Consider the following 13041-nt stretch of genomic DNA (forward strand, 5'->3'; position numbering starts at 1 on the left):
CTGCAGAGTGGATATCATTATATATGTAAAAGACATAACAAATAAGTCCAAAACAATAATGCATAATGTACTTTCTCTTCTCCTCATTGCCCTCATGTGGCATACTTCTGTGGAATCTCTCAGTTAACTAAGTGCGATCAATTTCAATCTTTAACTTTGTATGACATTTGGAGTAAATATTTTTCAAGCTTTTCATACAATTAAAGAAGCATAGAGGTAATAGTATTTACAGTAGTACAAATGAAAATTAGAAGAAATGTTCAATATTCTTTAAAAAATGGGTAAATATAATCCATTGAATCTTTAATCAAACTGGATAAACCTAATAACATCTACAAGTTATTTGTTTTGCAATACACACACCCTATATGCCAGAGGTCTAGGAAACATCAGTTTGCCAGAATCCAAAAAGCATATTTTTGAAACATTTGCTCTTGTAAAAGTCACCCAGAAGCCACATTTTTACATACATCCCTATTACTGACTTTAGTTATTAAGTAGTGAGCATATCTAAAGGAAGGTTGTACATTTCAAGAATCACTATCTACAATGCTAACTGTATATGTTTTATCACATATCACATTTTTTAAAAAAAAGTTTTGATACCTCCTACTTGTCTACAATACAATCTTTTCAATGTATGCATATGATTTTATATTAAAAAATACTGGCAAACTCCAAAATCTTGATGTGTGTTATGTAGGCTCTGTCATCTAAAGCAATGTCAGCCAGTTTTAGAAAGCTAACATATAACAACAGCATAAATTAACACAGCATATGTCTGTTTTGTTTGTTTCTTGCTGCCAAGTCACAACTGACTTATGGTGACCTGGTAGGTGTTTCAAGGCAGGAGATATTCAGAGGTGGTTTGTTATTGCCTGCCTACATGTCATAACCCTAGTATTCCTAAACAGTCTCCCATTCAAGTAATAGCCACAGCTGACTTTACTTAGCTTCCAAGATCTGATGAGACTGTGCTAGCCTAGAGTATGCAGGTTAGGCCAATAGTCTTTTTACATAAAGGGAAAAATTATGAAGATTTTTTGTTCTGAACAGTAACTTTTATGAAAATAAGATGTTCACTGTAGAGCTGATAGTACAGTACTAAAGAACCACTGGAGGAAACATCTTGAGAGATGTGAAAAAACTACAATTTGATGGGGTGCTGTGTGGTTTCCGGGCTGTATGGCCGTGTTCTAGCAGCATTCTCTCCTGACGTTTCACCTGCATCTGTGGCTGGCATCTTCAGAGGATTGATCCTCTGAAAATGCCAGCCACAGATGCAGGTGAAACGTCAGGAGAGAATGCTGCTAGAACACGGCCATACAGCCCGGAAATCACACAGCACCCCAGTGATTCCGGCCATGAAAGCCTTTGACAACACATACAATACATAATCTGTTGCATGTTTTGATTATACATACTACACTATAATCACATGAGAAGAGGTATAGTACTTTTTTTTGTCTTGTTGATCAACTTCACTGTATCTTTCAACAGATCACAAATAGTAGCTTTAGAAACCAAATATTTCTTTGTCCTAAAGTTCTTGTTGTGGAGATTAGCTTTCAGTTTCCGAGTAGAAAACTCAGTCTGCACACAAGGAGTGTTAATGTTCCAATTAAAATAACAGACTGACCACCAGAATCCTGTTCAGCCCTCAAGCTTATCATCTTCACTCATATAGAGCCCTCAACCTTCATAATTGTAATGCTTTAGAGACCTTGCTGAATGATTTTGTAGCAGTTCCATGGAATAAAGGCACAGGCAGTTTGTAGGTGGTGCAGCCATAAGTATGAGGCAGGCACATGGTACTCTAGCAATTCTACAGGAACAGCAGGAAGATATGGAGGTTAAGGGAGAAAGAGTGTTTCATGACAACTTTTGAGAAATGGGAGAGAGGAAAACAGGATGGTAATCTTAAGATATACAAATATGTTTTTGAGCACAAAATATATCAGTATACCTTAAGAGTACCACCCTGTTTCTGAATATTTATTTTATTTATTTATTTTATTTTATTTTTATACCGCCCCATCCCCAAAGGGCTCTGGGCGGTGTACAACAATTAAAACACAATATAAGTAAATAAACATTTAAAAGCAGCGATAAAATTCCCAATGCATTTACCGAGTATAAAACTCAAGGTTTAAAGTTAAAGTTAAAATCAAGATACAAGGTGGCGTCCAGGGTTCCAATAATATAAAATCCCTCCCTCCCCACGGTAGAGGGAGGCGTGGCGAGTCTCATTAGATGTTTGGTGGCCCAGATGTTAAGGGCCAAGGAAGGGGCACTATTGGCGGCTGGTTCCTCCAAAGGCCCGGCGGAACAGCTCCGTCTTACAGGCCCTGCGGAACTCCCCAAGGTCCTGCAGGGCCCGGACAGCTGGAGGAAGAGCGTTCCACCAGGCCGGGGCCAAGGCCGTAAAGGTCCTGGCCCGTGTGGAGGCCAGCCGCATCGCCGAGGGGCCAGGGACCACCAGTAAATTGGCCTCCGCCGATCGGAGAGGCCGCGTAGGGACGTATGGGGTGATGCGGTCTCGAAGATACGATGGCCCCAGGCCACGAATGGCCTTAAAGGTCAACACCAACACCTTGAAGATGATCCGGAACTCTACTGGAAGCCAATGCAGCTGCCGCAGCACAGGCTAGATGTGTTCCCGAAAGGCGCTGCCTGTAAGCAGACGTGCTGCTGCATGGTGAACCAGTTTTAATCGCCGGATCAAACGCAAGGGAAGGCCCGCGTAGAGCGAGTTACAATAGTCTAGTCTGGAGATGACCGTTGCATGGATCACAGAGGCTAGATCCATTCTGGAGAGGAAGGGGGCCAGTCGCCGGGCCTGACGAAGGTGGAAAAAGGCAGCCCAGGTTGTATGGGCCACCTGGGTCTCCATTGAAAGAGACAAATCCAGGTGGACCCCCAGGCTGCGAACGGAGGGGGTCGGCGCCAAAACTTGCAAATAAAAAAAGATTCAGAAGCATTGTAGTGCTACTAGGAGGTGAAGGATAAATTTCTAGCACTTAGGCCTGATATTACTAGTGCAATCATATGTAGAATTACTCCAGTATAAGTCCACTCCTTTCAGTTAAATCCCCTGAACTTCCAGTTTGCAAATAGACCAAACGGTTAACATTTTCTACTGTTAGAAGTGCAGTGGCCTCTAGTGACCAGCTGTTGTCCATGCAATTGGTTTTTAGGAGAAAAGTATTTTAAATAGGCATGATAAAATCCAAATGTTGGCTATTTATCATGCTAACACTCCACACATTTATAACAGAAGTACTTTGAAGTTTCTAATGATACATGCTCTAAAGATTTCAAACTTTAGAGAAACTCGATTTGGTTATTTTCTATTGCCATAAAAATAACACATTTTAAACTAAAAGCATCTGCAGAAGACAAAAAACGTGCTGTTCACATGAAACATTTAGATTTGAGTAATATGAAGGATGACTAGTGGTTTCCCCCTCCTTTTCTTACTTATATTTTTAAGAGCCAGATTAAACTAGCAGGTTGCTCCTGCTCTTGTTTCCTTGGTTTCTTATCAAACCCTACAATATCAGCACAATTCATTGTTAAATACTAACACGCAAAACATTACCATGTGAAACACAGTATGATACAATAGTAAACTGAAAAGTGAACAAGTAAAGGTATTACAAGGCAATATGATACAAGAGTTAATTGTGTGATCTGTTTATCTCTCATGTTCATCCTTGGTAGTCTGTTTCCCACTCTAAACAAACACCTCTATATGTCTTTATACAGAAAAAGCTCTAACCCCTTGATCATCTTAGTTTTTTGTATCATTTCCAGTTTTAAATGTATTGAGAGGGAGCAACATCAATATTAACTGAATTTTGAAACTTAGGGTGAGCAGGAGAGTCCTGGGCGCAGCAAGGAAAAGGAAGCCTAGAGGTCACACTGCGGCTACTTGAGTTCACGCAAGCATCTGGTGACCCACTTGCAATTCAATAAACCCATTCCTCCAACCTGCCTGCTGAGAGGAAACCACGGAGTAGCAAATCCACAGGATTTCACATGGGCAGCAGCTGCATAGTCCCCTTGCCACTCAGTGGTGAGAGCCAGCCAACAGCCCCAGGCTGGGTGTGCTGCTAAATGGTTCCACTCCCCAAGATTCAGTAACAGAGTCCCCAAAATAGGGGAGGCAAGTTCATAGACACACCCTCCACCCCCCAGTGGATCCATTCCAATGCTCAACCCACCATTCCCACTGTGACAGAACATGGAAACATGGAACATAGATGTGGAAGGGACCACAAGAGTCACCATTCCAGCTGGACACTCACAACTATCTTCTACTCCAGCAGGACATTCAGTTACCTTTTTCCTAAGCAATCCTGGCTCTATGTCCAGAGGAAGGCAAAAAAGCTCCAGGATCCCATACCAACCTGCCCTGGAGGAAAATTGCTTCCTGATGCAAAAAGTGGCAATCAGCATTACCCTGGGCAGAGAACAGAAGCAAATAAACTGAGAATACAACACTTACTGACCAAAACATAAAGGTTGGTGGGTGGAGATTTAGAGCCATGTGAGGGAAAGGCCTTGCTGCAGCCCAGCTAGTAAGGGAGGGGCAAGGCAGCTGCAACAAAGGCCCACTCGAAGGCTCACCTGGGCTCCATGCCCCTCCCAGGTCACCTGCTGCCAGCCAACCTGAGAGACCTCTACTTCTACAGGGTACATGTCAGTAGCACAGAACTTGCATAACCAGCCTCATCCTCTTAGCACTCCTGGCCCTGGATCACAAATGCAGCTCCAGATGAGTCTAGGACTATTGCTTGATCATTGTTAGTTAGATTTTCACCACAAGAACTTTTTTCTTGGGTACATCCTCTTAGCATATATGTTAAACTATCATTTATTGATCCAAGTTCATCCATATGTACTTATTTAATCTGAATCAATGCTGTTTTCCTCCCCCCCCCATTTTTTCTCACTGCTCAAATTATCAAGAGCAGAGGACTGGCAGCAGGGGCAAGAGTCTGCCTGCTGCCACCAGCCAAATGTTAAGCCTAGTAGTCAAGGAAAGTGCCCTCCATACCCACTCTGGTATGCTATTCCAGAGAACTGGACCTAGGAAAGAAATACCATGACCTAGCTATTGTTGTATGGGAAGTCTTAACAGAGGACACCACAAAAAAAATAGTCTGAGGAGCATTGCTGGCTAACGGAATTATATTATTAGTACATAACTGTACTGTCTTTCTTGTGGTGCCAAACATGGCAGTCAAACCTAACGTGCAGTTGTGGGTATATCATCATCTTCTGGAAGCCACCCAATCCAGTGAGGCTGACAACAGAATGAAGCTGGGAACTGGAAAGTTGATGTGCACCCAAGGGAACAGGCAAGTGAGGACTAGGTACTTTCTGGCTCTCAGCATTCAACTGTCAGCATTCTGCAGATGTCACCATGGTTCAAGTGAAAAACAAAAGAAACCTGCAAGCAGAAAAGAATGATCTCATTGGTCAGGCCAGAAATTATTTCAAGTGGTATCACCAATATTTCCCAGGCAATAGACTTCTCTGATTGGGATCTGGAGAAACATGATAAAATGCCAGTAGCCTGGAAAGGTTAATCTTGAAGATTATGATTGTAAAATGGGGTATTAGTCAACATGACTGTTCAGTAGTAGAGCCAGGAAACCACTGAGTGCCTAGCACCTATGGAGTTTTAATGTCAGGATTTTGAGGGGGAAAGAGAAAGGCCTTTAAGGGGAATAGTGTAGGAGGCATTGAGATAAAGGATTTTATGTTGTTATATCTCACTGAGGTCCCTCCCCTGCCCAACCTCCATCCTCCTGGGGTCTACATCATATCTTTAGGAGTTTCCCAACCTTTAGTTGACAATCCAATCAATTAGATTGGTTGACAGAAACGAGGAAATGCTAAGCATGAAAACATCAACTGGAACAATTTGTTCAGAAGAAAGTTTTTTTCAACTGGATCCTGTCTTTCTCAAATGTGACATTATGGATGCTTATAGTTGCACAAGCACTTATAGTTGCACAAGCACTTTCACACTCCTTGATATCCAGGAATTCTGTGTGCTTCCACATTTCAGATTTTTAAAAATAGTAATAATATAGGAGCACTGAAAACATCTTTAACTGGTGTCATTCTTTTGGTCAGATTTTAAAAAAACACAAAAAAGATAAAAATGGGAAAGATAAGGAAATGAGAGAAATATTAAGTGGGGGGGGGACAAAGGAAAGGGGAAGGAGATAGGGAGGCTGTTTCCAAGAGCTCAACAGCTCATTCACACTGCTGATTCTAAATTTTTTCAGAACTGGTGGGTCTCAATCGAGACCTTTGCAGTCCACCTATCAAATTTTAAAGTCCCCAGTATCTGGGGAGGCGAGAGCTAAGAAAAACTTGCTCTGCAGCCAGTAAAATAGCCCCTGTCAGCAATGTGTAGTCAGGGAGCACTCAGAGGCTCAACCAGAATGAAATGCCATTCCTTTTGGTCAGATGCTGAGCTGTATATTTGAGAAGCACAGCTTTTACTATCCCATCCATTATGTATAGGAGAAAGCCAGCCCATCTCACCTCAACCTCCCTTTTTCCTCCAGAGTATGCTGCTCTGTGCTTGGGAATTCTCTTTCTAATGGGGTTTCTTTCTGCACGTTTTTAGGGAGGGTGGCAGTGGTGGGATTCAGCAGGTTCGCACCACTTCAGCAGAACAGGTTGTTAAAATGGTGCTTGTAAACAACCAGTTGTTAAATTATTTGAATCCCACCACAGGAGGGTGGGGTGTGCTGGATCTCCTCCTGAAATTCTTCCATCTTGGTCATATTGAAAGCAAAGGTATAAACATCATTTTTAATGGTTTCCATATCCTTGTTTGTCTAAAAAAAAGTAGTTAAAATGAGCCTCTTTTTAAAATCACTGTGAAACTAAATGTCAAGAAGCAATGAGAAATGGGATAATAGTAATGACCCCTGGACATTTTCAAGGAGGAAGGACATTGCAATGGGAAATTCTTCTGAGCTCCTTTAATACTGATCCAATAAACACTGTTGTGGTCTGTTAATAGGTTGTACCAGAGCTACCACTCTGTAAATTTTCCAAGCTGCCACTTCCTTCTTAGGAATAAAAAGCAAGCATAAGATTACCAAAAATTTAGTAGTGCTTATATTATGTGGTAATACTTTCCATTTGTAATACAAGAACAGTATGGAAGTCAGACATGCAAAAATTACATATTAGGAGCATTCAACTAAAAAGAACTTGTTTTCCTCTATTTTTAAGGAGTCCAAAAGTGGCTTACAATTTCATTCCCTTCCTCACCCCAGAACAGACACCTTGTGAGGTAAATGAGGCTGAAAGGGTTCAGAGAGAATTGTGACTAACACAACATGCAGCAGGCTTCATGTGGAGAAGTGAGGAATCAAACCTGAATCTTGTTATTTGAGTCTGCCACTCTTTACTACCTCATGCTGGCTCTCATGAGAGTCTCACAATAAGGTTATTTTATATGAATCAGAGGCCTTTATGCAATCACATAGCTACCATGGGGCTAGGAGGCGCTGTGCCCTGAGGGGCGCCGTTGGAGTCACGTGCCCCCACACCCCTTTCCCCTTCCCCCCTCCTTGCCTGGCCTGGCAGATGATGCTGCTGGGCACCCCTGCCCAACCCTGCCCCACTAGCCAGGCCCCGCAGCCTGAAGCAGCCTGGTGGGGTTGGGCTGCGGGGCTGGGCGGTGGCCCAGCCAGGCTGCTTTTTCAGTTGGCTGCTCTTTGTAACCGGCTGAACTAAGGTAAAGGTGTGTGTGTATGAAGGTAATGTGTGTGAAAGGGCAGGGCCCCACAGGGGGGCATGGGGGGCCCACCCCCTGCACCTCCCCCACCATTGCCCTTCCCCACTTACCTTAGTTCAGCCGGCAGCCCAACCAGGCTGCTTTTTCAGCTGGCTGCTCTTTGCAGCTGACTGAACTATGGTAAGTGGGGGAGTGGGTGTGGGGCTGTGGAAAGGTGGGGCCCTATGGGGGGCTGACCCCCTACCCACCCCCACCCCGCCCCACCCTTCCTCACTTACCTTTGTTCAGCCAGCAGACCAGCCAGGCTGCTTTTTCAGAGCAGCCAGCTGAACTAAGGTAAGTGGGGGGGCAGGGCCCCACACGGGTGGGCCCCGGGTGCCTTCCCCCCCACACCAATGCCTTTATGCATGCTCTACTTCTCCCATGGCTGCTTGCTTCACAGCAAGATTTCCCCACAGTTTTCTATCCTTACCTGACCACTCTGCTGCAAAGTGAGCCAAGCCAAGTTGAGCAGCCATTTTGTTCACCCTCCAGTGATCTCCTTCTTCCCTTCAAAACAACTTTTTGGCTTTGCACTGCCTACCCCACTCTGTTTTCTCCTTTGCTGATAATTGAGAGGTCTTTTTTTAACTTTAAGCACATGGACCAACGGTGTCCTTATTGTTTGCTTGCACAAAGTGTGTAACCATTGGTTCATCCAGCCTCTGGTTTTTTGTATCTATGCTCAGCTATGAGCACTTTCACCGGTCTCAAGGTCATCCCCACATATATTTTATTGAAGGGACAAAAAATAATGTAAACACACTGTAATGTATTGCAATTTGAGAAACTCTGACATTTCCACGTTACTCCTGAGAAGACGTTCTTTGACATTCAAAGACAAAGTACACTGTCTACAGCTTCCACACTTAAAATGCCCAGTCAAAATAGGTTAAACAATCTTCCTTATGTTTAAATTTGCTGTCACCAGTCTCTGTTTCAAATTGGATGTCCGTCTATATCCAATATGGGGTGGAATGGAGCATCCAGGAATCTCCTTGACTAAAAGGAGACTTTGTGCAAGCAAACCATAAGGACACTGACCTTACATTTGTAGTACTACAACATTTCCCAAGTAGTAAGCATATGAATTTACATAAACTAATTTTACAAATGGAAAATAGGATTATTTTTAAATTCAGAAGTCACATTTTGGGTTTAAATAGAGACCTAAATTTTTCTTGCCATTTGTAAGGATGCATACCACTTTAAATCAGTTTCAATTTAAATCAACTTAAATCAATATATAAAACAATATATATATTGTTGCGTATACTATATTTTGTTGCATATACTAAATATGAATGGAGGTTCTCCATTCAGAAGTGGAAAATAGCCTTTATGTTTGAATCAACTCCTTGTAAATGTAAGTGTGTTGTGTGTATATATATATTGTTGCATATACTATATATTGTTGCATATACTAAATATGAATGGTGTTTCTCCATCTAGAAGTGGAAAATGTTTGAATCAACTCCTTATGAGAATACATGTAAATTTGTTGTATATATATTGTTGCATATACTATATATGAATTTGCGATAGGCATAGGTTTGTATTATTGAATAATGATAAGGCAAGGATGTGATTAAAAGCATATAGATTGATTTGTCCACTGTAACCCATATGTATATGTAGTACTTATTTATTTACATTCTGTGCATTATAGAAACCTATGGATATGTAAGGCTAAAGATAAAAGATAATAAGATTTCAAAAGTTTTGAAGAAGATTTTACAAAAATGCTGCATCACGTACGGGGCGTTCAGCCTCCATTCATATAATGAGGAGTTGTATCTCCCGACGTCATTGATACTTTTTGGACAGAATTACTACAAAACAACTTTATTGGTATTACTGGTATTACTGGTATTCTAAGATACAATTACAGAGAAATGAATGGTTACATGGACTTTTTTCTGTTCTGTGGTTTGGTATAAACTGGATGTCTTATGTGAATTAATAAGTGTATGTTGACATTAATATAATACGGTTCATGACTATATATAAACTCATATAAGGATTTATATCATAGTTTGAATTGGTATGTTACTTTAATTGCTGGAGCCTGGTTGTGACACATCAAAGATGTACTCAATTTGTTCACCACTTTGCTGGAAATGTGCAGACAGGGATGACACCTTCTTCCACTGTTGGTGGACTTGTAGGAAAATTGGACTGTACTGGAACACAATATATAGCATTATAGAAGATGTTCTAAGTTACAGATTTGAGAAGCAGCCAGAGCTATATCTTCTATTGCTCTGGGATCCTAGTGACATCACTCTACAAAAACAAAAAAAAATACTGTTTTATTACTTAACAACAGCAGCAAGAATGGTGGCAGCCAGATACTGGAAAGCACAAGATCTGCCAACATCAGATGAATGGCTACAAAAAGTCCAGGACTTTAGAACGGCGGACAAGTTGGCAACACTTATTCATTAAAAAATGTCTTGATTCTTATTACAAAGTTTGGGATCCTGTACTAAAATACTTGTACAACTCTGATCCCCAGAATAGATCTCTTATACTACCTACATAGCCTATATTTATTAGTGTATAGTTATATTGGGGATTCTTTTATTTGTTTTGTAACCCTATAACGTTGAATTGAATCATATGGCACAAATATTATCTCACCCATACACTAATTTGTATGAATGTGTGTGTGTATAGTTTATTGACACTGAACACATTAACATGTTTAAAATAGTTATTTCCAAAGTAACTAATAGCCATGCATATAATTTATACATCTTATTATAAATTAGATAGTTCTTATTTTTCCTAACGTCATAATCAATCTTCTCAAAAAAGATATGGCTTTTTTTCTATATGTCAATGTTTATATATATAAAATTCGATTTATAGACCGCCCCATCCCCGAGGGGCTCTGGGCTGTGCACAACATCAATATATATATATATACAGATAATTAAGGGTCTATAGTGGTGACCACACAACAACCAATACAATAGCTAAAATCCATTAAAATCTATTAAAACAGCAGTTGACATGAGGCGTCTTATAACCCAGTCCGTTAAAATCTCCTCCCCAAAAAGAAGGAGAGGCCAGACTCCTCTCTAGGAGGGCAACATAGATGGATCCAGAATTAAGATGGTAAATAAATGCATAAAGCACAAGGGGGGGCGCCACTCAGTGACTTGGCACTCCAAAGGCCCGGCGGAACAACTCAGTCTTACAGGCCCTGTGGACCTGTCAGCCAGCATATGTTATTTATATATTGGTATTATCGAATAGCAGTATGTTGAACTCTTCCAATAGTATTATTGTATATACTTTATGTATATATTGTTTATAATTACATTGCTTATATTCGAGGGTTACAAACAGTTACAAAGTGGGGGAAAAGATATAGAATCATGTACATGATTATATGTCATTTAAAAATACAATAAATTATGTTTTTAAAAAGATGCAAGAGGAGGTGGAAATGATCCCACTCTAGGTAAGGGAGGATCTGGAATTTTTTTTAACTTTGGTGAGCAATGATTTGTCAGCCAGCATATAATCAATGGTACTAGACTTAGCACCTGCCAAGTACGTAAATTTCCCGAGAATCTCACCCTCTATAGATCCATTTAATACAGTAAGGCTTGATTTGAAAGCAAGGAGCCTTAATTAGCACCAATATCTTTGCTGAGCCTGGGTTGGCTTGAGCAATATATATCATTGCTCTCTAAAAAACCCAATTTTGACCTAAATGTAGATATTAACATAGTGTCATTTGGGCCCATCTTGGCATTTAGGTCCCCTGCTAATAGTATACCTGCTTTTGGGTACTGAAAAATGAAATAGCTGCCAAATGAATCCACATAGTCCACGGTGCAAAACCTCGGGCCTTCAGGTAGGCCAAATACTGAAGGAGGAGACCTTTGGGAATCCCCTGATACGCTGCCAAGCCTTAGGATACTGTAATGTCCAGGAAGCTACTCTGGGAATGGGTCTGGCTGCTGGTTGACCTCAGGTGCAAGGGAGCAGAAATGGTAAACCTGGCAATGGTCCACCTGGCTGTTGGTGACCCCTGGAAGGAAAACAGCCTTAAAAGATATATTATTACTAAGGCATAATAACACCCACTCCTTGACCAGGCACATGACCCTTTCAGAATGGCTGGATTGCCTGTTCACCACCCTTACCACTGCTTGATTGTTGCACCAAAAACTCATTGAATGGTTTTGGAAAAGGTCCTCCAAATGTGGACTGTGTCCACCAACAGGGATAGCTCTACAAAGGTCACGTCCCGGAGGATGCCCAAGGTGAACCAAGCAGGAGGGCATTCTCCCCAGCACTAGCGGACACTAAAGTAAATCCCAAAACTGATCCCACCGGCTGCATCAGTGTGCACCTGAAACTCCTCCCCAAGTTGAAGGGGGGTTTGCCATAGGGACACCCTGTTATAATGAGCTCAAAACTGGAGCTAAACTGCTTCAACCCTGTGGTGACCCAAATGTGATGGCAGGGAGCCAGGCAGCCAGCTGTGGATTGCAACAGATGGGCACAAAAGGCTCATCCTGGGGCCACAACTCTGCAAGCAAAGTTAAGGTGCCCCAAAAGGGACTGCACATCATGCAACTTGCACTACAGTTTTTGAATCATGGCCTCAAGCAAGGTGTGAAGCAATGACAATTTGTCAAGCGGGAGAGAGGAAGTCCCTGCCTCAGTGTCCAGCAGGACTCCAAGGTGTGTTAAGCGCACTTCTGTCTTATCGACGGCCAAGGGGACCCTGATCTCTACTGCCAAACTCTGAAAAGCACTCAAGCTCGTTGCACAATCCTCAGTCCCTCTGAACCCACAAACAAAAAAATTATCCAGATAATGCATAAATTGAGCCCTTGGCACCCTGTCCTTCAGAGCCCACTCCAAAAACCATTTTCCAAGGCAGCACATGCTATGGAACAACCCATAGACATGGCCTTGTCCATGTAACAAGAGCCTTCAAAATGGAATCCCAACAGATCAAAATGTCCAGGATGAATAGGCAGCAGCCAGAATATCAACTGGATGTCGCATTTTGCCAGCAGGGACAACCAGCCTGAGTGCCTGATTAGCGCAACTGCCTCATACAGGATGGCAAAACGGACCGAACAAATGGATTAATGAAATCATTCTCTGAATTCCCTTTTGACTAGGATAAATGCTGAATCATCCTATACTCCCCTGAGGTCGTTTTGGGTATCACACCGATGGGTGAAACCCGC

This window comes from Sphaerodactylus townsendi, linkage group LG06 (assembly GCF_021028975.2).
Source record: "Sphaerodactylus townsendi isolate TG3544 linkage group LG06, MPM_Stown_v2.3, whole genome shotgun sequence".
NCBI classification, from domain to species: Eukaryota; Metazoa; Chordata; class Lepidosauria; order Squamata; family Sphaerodactylidae; genus Sphaerodactylus; species Sphaerodactylus townsendi.